Genomic DNA, 10,112 nt, shown 5'->3' on the forward strand with positions numbered 1-10,112 from the left:
GTACCTCAAGGGTACTTTTTAGGTACATTTTGGCACTAATATGCACCTTTGAGGTATCACTGTAGACTCTTTGGGTATAAATATGTATCTTTTGAAAAGATAGCACCCCAGTGACAGTTCCTGTACCTTTATTTCTGAGAGTGTATTGTGATACTATTGGCTAACCATGAACAAGTTACTACATTAAGTAATACACTGGGTTTACAGAATGGAAAATTAATGGATAGATTAAATGATGGGAGAATAGAAAGAGCTTTTTAAAGCTTATATGCTTTAGTTAGTATCATAAATAAAATTACAAAGCTTTGGGGCTGGGCTCTGCATGGTGGCTCAGTGTGTAGCACTGTCGCCTTACAGCAAGAAGGCCACTGGTTTGAGTCCAGGCTGGGACAATTGACATTTCTGTGTGGAGCTTGCATGATCTCCATGGGATTCCTCCTGGTGCTTCCCCACTGAATTGGCCGTAGTATTTGAGTGTCTGTTGAATGCGAGAATGAATGGGTGTTTCCCAGTACTGGGTTTGGGCTGAAAGGGTATCTGCTGCATAAAACACGCTGGAATAGTTGTCGTTTCATTCCACTGTGACAACCCCTGAAAAATAAGGGACTACGCTGAAGGAAAACGAATCAATAAATGAGCTCTGAGGGTCACTTGGGTGGTAGCTTTTCCCTAAATGGCCCACTGGTACCTTTAAAGGAATATTTCACTTAAAAAATGAAAAATCTGTCATCATTTACTCACCATTTACTTGATCAAAGCTCATTTGAGTTTTTTTTTTTTTTCTGTTTAAGACAAAGATATTTTGTATTGCGATGAAACCAAAAAAGGTGGTTGTTGAGACCCATTGAATTCAATAGTGTTTTGTTTCCTACTACGGAACAAGCATCCTTCAAAATATCTTCGTTTGTGTTCAACAGAAAAAAAAAAGGCTTAAAACCACATGAGGGAGAATAAATGATGAAGTGAACATCAGGGAACTAGAATTTCCGCAGATTTACCATTTTAAAATGTTTTAAATTTTAATTTTAAGAAACCACAAGTTCACAGTTTGGAAGCTGCGGTCTTTAGAAAACCAAAGCGGGATTTATGGTTTATTTATAGTTTCAGTACAGTAGTGTGTATTGGCTGGTTGTTGTGCTACATTTCAATTCAGACTGCTGTAAGTGAAATATGCTTGCAGTCGTATTTTTGCTGATTAAGATGTGTAAGGTCTTTTGGACCATTGGTATTACAGTTAAGAAGTGATCATAAATATAATGCAACCACATAGATCTCTTTTACAGGGACTGAAGGGAAGTTTATTAAGTGCAGGGTCAGGACTGCTTTAGTCAACATTTGTAATTTATTAAACGTGCTTTGGGAACAGGCCTATTTACGTGTGTACTTCTATTCAAGTGTGTATGTTAGGGTGTTGTTTTCAGAGGCTGGGTACATAATGTTTATTTATAACTGGGCAAAATTATTGTTTTTCTTGGTTTTGTAGATGCCTTGCAAAAATATTTTGTGATTAACAAGTGTTTTATGTATATTTACAATGGTGAATTTCATTATCCGACCATAATTACTGCTCTGTCGACTTTTGATGTTGAAAATTCAACTATGCAATTTAACAAAGTGAGTTTTTTTTTTTGACATTTTAGTTTAAAAAAAGAAATAATATATTGAAAAATAAGTCTGTAAAGTAACAGAAAATGTACTGGCAGTTTATTACAATGTTTTTGTACCATAATGTACAATCCCAACCCAGATAATACACCATAATAAACTATTAAAAATGTTAATAAAAGTCACCTTTTTAAACTTTTCAATGTTAAATTTTGTTGGAAGGAAGATCAACGTCTCATAATGCAATTCAAAAACATAAATCAATGTAAAGAATAATTAAAATACCACAAAATATGGAAAACTGCTAATTTAGGGATATTTCTTACACTGTGGGACTAAGCAATGTTGGCATGCGTGTCAGTTTTCAGTTTCAGTTTTCGGTTGTTGCTCCTGGGAGTTGGTTACAGCAGGTCTATTTCATAATTTATATGTCACTGTGTTTAACACAAGCTCATGTTTGAATTAGCAAATCTGTGTCACAGAATAAAATGACTCTTTCTTATACTTTATTACCACCTCTGTTTACTGCAAGTGACACTCTTTGTTCTCAACAGGAAGCATTTAACGATGACTAAATGCCAGTCAGACTTTGTACAGTAATAAGTATAACGATAGATAGATAGATAGATAGATAGATAGATAGATAGATATATAGATAGATAGATAGATAGATAGATAGATAGATAGATAGATAGATAGATAGATAGATAGATAGATAGATAGATAGATAGATAGATAGATAGATAGATAGATAGATAGATGATAGATAGATCACAAAGAGAAAATAATACATGATAAATAGATGAATGGGTAGATGGATTAATAGAATGTATGACTGAGGGATAGAATAGAACAAACAATAAATAAATAGATCCAGTGTTGGAGAGATAGATGGAATATTTGGATTGAATGGACAACAGATGAATAGACTAAATACGGTATGGAAGGATGTAGGTGAATGGATGGAATGGAATGGAATGAACCATGGATGATAGGTCGATGATACAATCATATAGTAATTCATCTATAATTACTAAATAAATAGACACACAAACAATAGTGGATGGAATTAATAACAAAGATTGATGTATAAAAAGAGAAATATATATACAGTATGGATATAGAATAGATGATGGACATAATTATTAATGTACATATGGATTATAGAATGATGGATGGATGGAACAAAAATAGGGAACCAGATAGAATGGACAACAGATTGAATAATTGATGGCTAGATAAAATGAACAATAAATGGAGGATTCGTTAGATAGTTAGAACAGACAATGTATTAACAGAATAAACAATTTGTTGGGTAATACTTTATTTTAATAGTTCATTTGAGTCAGTAGTAGACTGTCTGCTTAATATCTGTTGATGTGCTCCTTTAACAGATATTAAACTGACTATAAGAAACTTTGCAAGGACATGTCAGCTTACACTAATCCTAACCCCAACCTAACAGTCTTAATGAGACCTACTTAATGAGAATAAGTTGGCATGTAGACACAATATAACTTAAATTCAACAAACAGACCATCAAAATAAAGTATGACCATTTGTAGAAGGATGGTATGATTGTTATTCAAATAGCTATTCAGTAAATTGACATACTGTATAAACAATGGTGTATAGAAGGCAAATGTATTGATAAACAGATGAACTGATAGAGGTATGAAATGGATTGTTGGATAAAATGAACAGTGTCTGGATTAATTATATAATAATGGATAAATGATGGATGGATAGAACCTACGATAAATGAATAGAACAAAAAATGGAGAGCAGGATAGAATAATCAGTGTGTTAGCTGGATGGATGGGCGGAATGACCGATAATGAACAATAAATAGATGATTCAATAGATAGAGACAGATAACATGAAGTGTGTATACTGTAGGTGGATAGAACAAATAATCGATAGATGTAAGGAATTATGAATGAAAATGGGTGGAGAGATAGAGACAACAAATAAATGTAGAACAATTTTATAGATACAGTTAAAATCTGAATTATTAGCCCCCCTTTGATTTTTTTTTCTTTTTTAAATATTTCACATATGAAATTTAACAGAGCAAGACATTTTTCACAGTATGTCTGATAATATTTTTCTCTTCTTAAGAGAGTTTTATTTGTTTCAATTTGGCCAGAATGAAAGCAGTTTTTATTTTTTTTTAAACATTTTAAGGTCAAAATTATTAGCCCCTTTAAGCAATTTTTCTTTCCGATAGTCTAAAGAACAAACCATCATTATAAAATCACTTGTCTAATTACCCTAACCTGCCTAGTTAACCAAATTAACCTAGTTAAGCCTTTAAATGTCACTTTAAGCTGTATAGAAGTGTCTTGAACAATATCTAGTCAAATATTATTTACTGTCATCATGGCAAAGAAAAAAATATTTAAAAATTTAACAGAAAATTAAACAGAAATTGGGGAAAAAGATAGAATGGACAGTGGCTAGAATAAACAGGATTATTGGATGGACAAATGGATGGTTAGATTGAACAATGGGTGGATGGAGATAATGCTGGATAAATGGAACAAGGAATGTATCATCTGCAGTGTGATAACCTAACTGGAGGCTTAATCTTAGGGCCTGCTGTCAGGTATTTGAGGTTATTTTCCCTTCTGTCCAGGGGTTGAAAAAGAGTCACACATTTATGTAATTAAAAAGAATTTGTTCAAGCCTGACAGTGCAATTATGTGGTTACATCTAAGCAATCTTTCACACACATAAAAGCTTCTAGCGGTTATTAACCAAATCTGGCTGTACAAACAGCTATCCGCTGGGGTGCATTTTAAAAATAAAATGAGAATAAAGTGTCATTATACGGTGGTCTGAGCATAGTGAGACATATCATCTGGAAAATAAGCATTCAAAAAAACCTGGAAAATAATAATAAAAGGGGAAAATGTTTTGGATTTCATCCAGTGAGCCCCAAAGCAAAAGAAAACATAGAGACAACTGCTGTCTAATGATTAATTATACTTTCATAGCTTCATAATTAATCAAAGTAGAGATTTAACTAATTCCTACATCAATTTTGTTAGCTGCTTTTCTCTTGTTTGCACTTTTTTAAAATGTAATGTGTTTTCCTCAGAAGACTACATTTATTTTCATTACTCTTATTATATGTAATAACAAAAGTATTGCAGAATTATTTAATCTATACCAATATGAACCTGTACATTAAAGAGTATCTCATAAACTAATTGAGATGGATCAGATCTTTATATCCACCAACTTTTTATTAGGTTTACCCTTTTTTTTTTGGACATTATCTAAGGTAATATCCTAGGTTTAAAATGAAAAGTTTGTTTTACATTTTAAATATTTAACCCAGGCTCATTATGATTATGTACCCCATATACATTTCTGGAGACCACCAAATATGTCCCATGAGCTACGTTTTTTTTTTTTTTTTTTTTTTTGCAGTTTTGTTTTTTGCGAATCCCCTAGAGGCTGGTGTGTATGCTTTTTGAGATTTCAAATATCTGTCGAGAGTGCCACCAGAGGCTGCTGTACACTGACTGACTGACCAACCAATCAATCCCATCCCCTTCTGTAAACCCAACCGATAGTGTTTTTTAAAAAAAACAATTGACCAGCACCCACTCACTTCCCTAAACCCAACCGACAAGGTTTTCAAAAGAAACCTGGAAAAGCCCTAGCGACAGTTTGATTTTTACTGATTTTACCTCATTCTCACTCTCTCACCCTCACTCTCTGACTTGCTTTCTGGAACCATTCTTCGCCAGACCCTAACCTCAATGTCACGGTCAACTCCATGTCTCAAATCCTCTGATGCTGCGAGCCACTGGACAAACTGATAAGCGTGAAAAGGAGCGGTGTCATACCCCCCTGTAGCATTTGTTTTAAAGAAAAAATGCAGCCATTTGTAGCTCTGGCTACATAATTTGCGATCTTCAAAAATGTATATAGGGCTTCATTTTCAGAATGAACCTATGATGTAAATATTAGTTTTACAAACAATGCATGTTTGAATGTTCTTAGGATATTTATTAGGGAAATCTTTCTGCTACATTTACTTAAATCCCAACACTAATTAATTTTTTGCATGGTATTTTTGTATCATCATTTGAATAATCATTTATGTAATGCTGAAAAAAGCCATGACATCTGTAAACTATTTCCAACCCAGGCTCATTCTGAAAACGTACTGCTTTATATATTTCTAGAGAGCACTAAGTACGTCCCAGGACTTTTTGAGATCTCAAATTTCTCTCGTGAGTGCTGTTCGTGCCTGCTGTTCTTGCGTATATCCACCAGAGGCCGCTTTAAAATGACTGAGTGACTGACTGAGCGATCGACTGACCAACCCTCTTCCTTACCTAAACCCTACCAATAGAGTTTTTAAAAGCACAGATTGACCTGCCTACCCACTTCTCCAAACCCAGCCAACAGTTTTAAAAAGCAATCCAGAAGAAAAGAAAGTCTTCGCCTATTTTTTTTTTTTACCACATTTTCACCCTGTTATTTACTTGTTTATTCATATTTTTTGGTCTTTTTGTTTTTGTCTTACCTGCTTTCTGGAACTGCTGTACGTCTCAAATCCTCTGATGTTTGTGATGAGCCTCTGGACAAACTGGTGACAGCAGAGAAGTTGTCCATATGGAGGTAAGCAGTTAGCTGGTAAGCACGAAAAGGAAGAGCATAATACCCCCCTGTAGCGTTCATTTTAAAGAAAAAATGCAGCCATATGTAGCCCTGGCTACATAACTGTGATCTCCAGAAATGTAGATAAGGCTACGTTTTCAGAATGAGCCTATGTTTCAAACATTAGTTCTACAAACAGTGCATGCTTGTATGATTGTTTTTAGCATATTTATTATGGAAATCTTTCTGCTACATTTATTTAAATAACACCACTAAATCCTTTTTCAGTATAGTATTTTTTTTAAAATAATCATTTATGTAATGTTGAAAAAAGCCATGACATCTATAAACTATTTAAGGCTTTCTAATTAAAAATTTCCCATTAAAATTCATTTGTTACTTGCTGTTTCTTAAAACTTTCCAGCAGACACGAGTGAAAATAGTTTCAAAGTCATTCTGACATCTAGAACAGGATTACCGATGACATTTGTAAAATGAAACACAACCTTTTGTCTCGTTTTGAATGTTAACAGTAATGAAAATGTACAGTGCCTTGCCTATAATATGTGGTTTCTTCCTACAGGGATGAAAATGTTATGAAAACGCAACAGAGTGTATGATTTAAGAGCACTGAGAGACTGGAGACACACGACACCTGCTCCGCCTCCTCAGATGATGCCTGGCTTTGCTGATGGGCCTTGGACAGAGCGGCTGTGGTCATCATTACCATATCAGACACACACACACACACACACACACACACACACACACACACACACACACACACACACACACACTGACGCATATACACTCACGTACGGGTCTCTGGCTACAATCCAATCAGCAGAAGAGCTTGTGGGTAGAGGCAATCTTGAGATGTTTTAGGGGAAGTGGGAATATAATCATGGCTCTCTATACATACAAATTCTATGTCTCTCTTATTCTTTTTGCACATGCATACACTCTCCTTCTCAATCCTCTAAAGTGGGCCTGGGATCACAGGAATACAAATGTGACAGAGTTTTAAAAAAGCATTTCCTGGTAATAGTCAGGCTTTCTTGAATAGTGCACGACAAGCAAAGAACAATGAGAAGGAATGAGGGAAAATGTTATGAATGCTTTGTTGGATTGGGAGGGATGTTTACAGTGCAAAGGTTTTTATAACCTTGCACTTTCAAAGAGAATTATGAAAGATCATGCTTGTTTAGTCAAAGAGACTTCAGTTATGTTTAGCTTTGCACAAAAACAGATGAGAAATTTGGAATCCACCTCCACATCAAAGGTCCTGAAATCAAAGAAGGCCAAAGTGCTCCAGGATTGGCCAGCCCAGTCTCTAGATATTATTGACATTTGCTATTATTGATTTAGATTTTATTGACATTATTATTTTATTGATTTAGATATTATTATGAACATTGTGGCGGTTCATTCCACTGTGGCAACCCCGGAATAATAGAGGGACTAAGACGACAAGAATAAATGAACATTGTTGAGCATGTCTGGGGTAAGATGAAGGAGGAGGCATTGAAGATGAATCCAAAGAATCTTGATGATCTCTGGGAGTCCTGCAAGAATGCCATTCCATATGACTTTATTAATAGGTTAAGGCACAATCAAAGTTTATTTTGGTAAAAGAAACATAATCTCGAGGCCTTTGCTTTTCATATGTCACTTCTGACACAAAATGATCAACCAGAAGTCAAGTTATTATTTGTTTTTTTCTAAAACTTGGATAGACAACAATACTTTTGTAAGGTAGTGTTTATATCTAATACACATCATTGTATATCTATATGCAGCAACTTAATTCTGATAAGTTATTTTAACATCTTTGCAAGAAAATTAAAGCTATTTGTGTGTTACAGAATCAAAAATTTTATACCTGCCAACTATTCTCTCCAGAAATTCTGGAAAGGGGGGGATTCTACCAAAAAGCTGAGGACCAGGGGCGGGGTGTTGGCAGTGTTTGGCGGTGTGTGTTTTTCTGAGTTATGCAGTTAATAACCGAGTTAGCCACTGCGATTAGATACTATACCAAAGTTGGCGATCGGGGGTGTTACAGTCTGTACCAAAAAGCTAAGGACCGGGGGTGGGTTGTTGGCGGTGTTTGGCAGTGTGTGTTTTTCTGAATCACACAGTTATTAACTGGGTAAGCCGCTGCAATCAAATACTATACCAAAGTTGGGGACCCGGGGGATGTTACAGACTGTACCAAAAGCTAAAGACCGGGGGCGGGTTGTTGGTGGTGTGTGTTTTTCTGAATTACACCATTATAAACTGTGTTAGCCGCTGCAATCACATACTATACCAAAGTTGGCAATGAAGGGGTGTTACAGACTGTACCAAAAAGCTGAGGACTGGGAGCAGTTTGTTGGCGGTATTTGCTTTTCTGAATTACACAGTTATTAACCAAGTTAGCCGTTGAGATCAGATACTAGACCAAAGTTGGCAACCCGCGGATGTTACAGCAGCCTGCACCAAAAAGCTGAGGCCTGGGGGCAGGGTAAAATGACGGTTTTCCAGGAGAAATAACAAAACGGGATGGTGGCGGCGGATGGGTCTGAAATACAGTAGATTCCCGGGAAAAACGCGACTGTTGGCAGCGATGCAATTTATAGAATTTGTAGAACTGGTTTGTACCTCCAGTTGGTCATGTAGAAACTCCACAGTTTCCCTTCGTTTGTCATCGAGCATTTGATTGATTGGCAGGTCCATCATAAACAGGAAATGAAGTAGCATTGGGGTCATGTCACAAAGGTGGTTCAGCTTTACAAACTTTGCTGTCATCTTGCCGTCTCATCTCTTCCCCGTCCTCTCCAACCCTCTCAGGCAATTCTCCCGATTGCATGTTGATTTATTAATTTATTTATTTTGCCTACCTTTGTTCTAGCGCTCTCTATGAGATTAGATGAGTAGAGCTGGCTCTGCTTTCACCATCCTTCTAATCTGTGTGCTGTCATACTGACGGAGCGAGAGGGGGTCAATGCTGATACAAGGTTAATCAAGCATTTTCACAGAGCTGTTGTTTCTTCCCTGTATACTCTTGGAGAGACAGGCCTATGAAGCTGACACAGGCCATTGATGTCTAAATTGTCACGTTAACCGTATGAGACTCAGACTAAAGTGGTGGCACTGGTCTTTATGGAAACAGACATACAAATCAGGGCTGTCCACCCTGTCGCCCGACAGGAAATACTCAATGATGTATGTATGCAGACAATAAATCAGATGACCAATCGAGCTTGGCAGTTCGCAAAGTAGCTTTCGAATCAAAGAAAGTTTGTATTAAGTGCGAAGATCGAAAGACTGAAAGATGGCGCAATGGTTTGGAGCAGCTTTTTAAATGAGGGGTCATATTAAACGTACCTATTTTCTCAACGCAATATTATTCTGGGAAAGAAGAGGACAGAGGCCAAGAGTGAACTAAATTAGACTTTATTTGGCTTGACATATTTGGATTTAACAGCCTTTTCAGCATGGCATGCTCATTCTTTCTCTTTGACTTCTCCTTATCTTGATCCCCACAATGAAGTTTGTTATTATTATCTGTAATGCATTTTTCACTAATACACTGGGATGCTTAATTCGAGCACGGCACAAATTTCAGCGCCCCCTAAGAACTGAAAACACATTTGTTTCTTAATGGAATGTACCAGCGCTTCTAAATAAAGTGTAATTAATGTTATGTTTGTAGTGCTTGACTTAATAGGAAGACACGGGTGGAAAGATAGATCAGCTTGCAGTCTGAAAGAAGTGTGATAGAAAACAGAATTTTATTTTTTTCATTTACCCTTGTAATCATAGGGTGACTTCTGGAAACCATTTTTGTGCTCTCAAATGGTGGGAAAAGGGTGGGAAAAGACACTTTTTAAAGTTTTTTTTTTTTT

At 36.0% G+C, this 10,112-nt stretch overlaps 1 long non-coding RNA gene across 2 annotated transcripts in view; it reads left to right on the plus strand.

The window, feature by feature from the left end:
- Positions 1-9,909, plus strand: part of LOC141376635 (uncharacterized) — a 29,866-nt gene extending 19,957 nt beyond the window's left edge. The window contains exon 3 of one of the 2 annotated variants that reach the window (XR_012387231.1): positions 6,809-9,909. This is a non-coding gene — a long non-coding RNA (uncharacterized lncRNA). The remainder of the gene's footprint in view (positions 1-6,808) is intronic. The other variant, XR_012387232.1, reaches the window with a different exon arrangement.
- The last annotated feature ends 203 nt before the right edge of the window (positions 9,910-10,112 follow it).

Source organism: Danio rerio, chromosome 11, assembly GCF_049306965.1.
Source record: "Danio rerio strain Tuebingen ecotype United States chromosome 11, GRCz12tu, whole genome shotgun sequence".
Classification (NCBI taxonomy): Eukaryota; Metazoa; Chordata; class Actinopteri; order Cypriniformes; family Danionidae; genus Danio; species Danio rerio.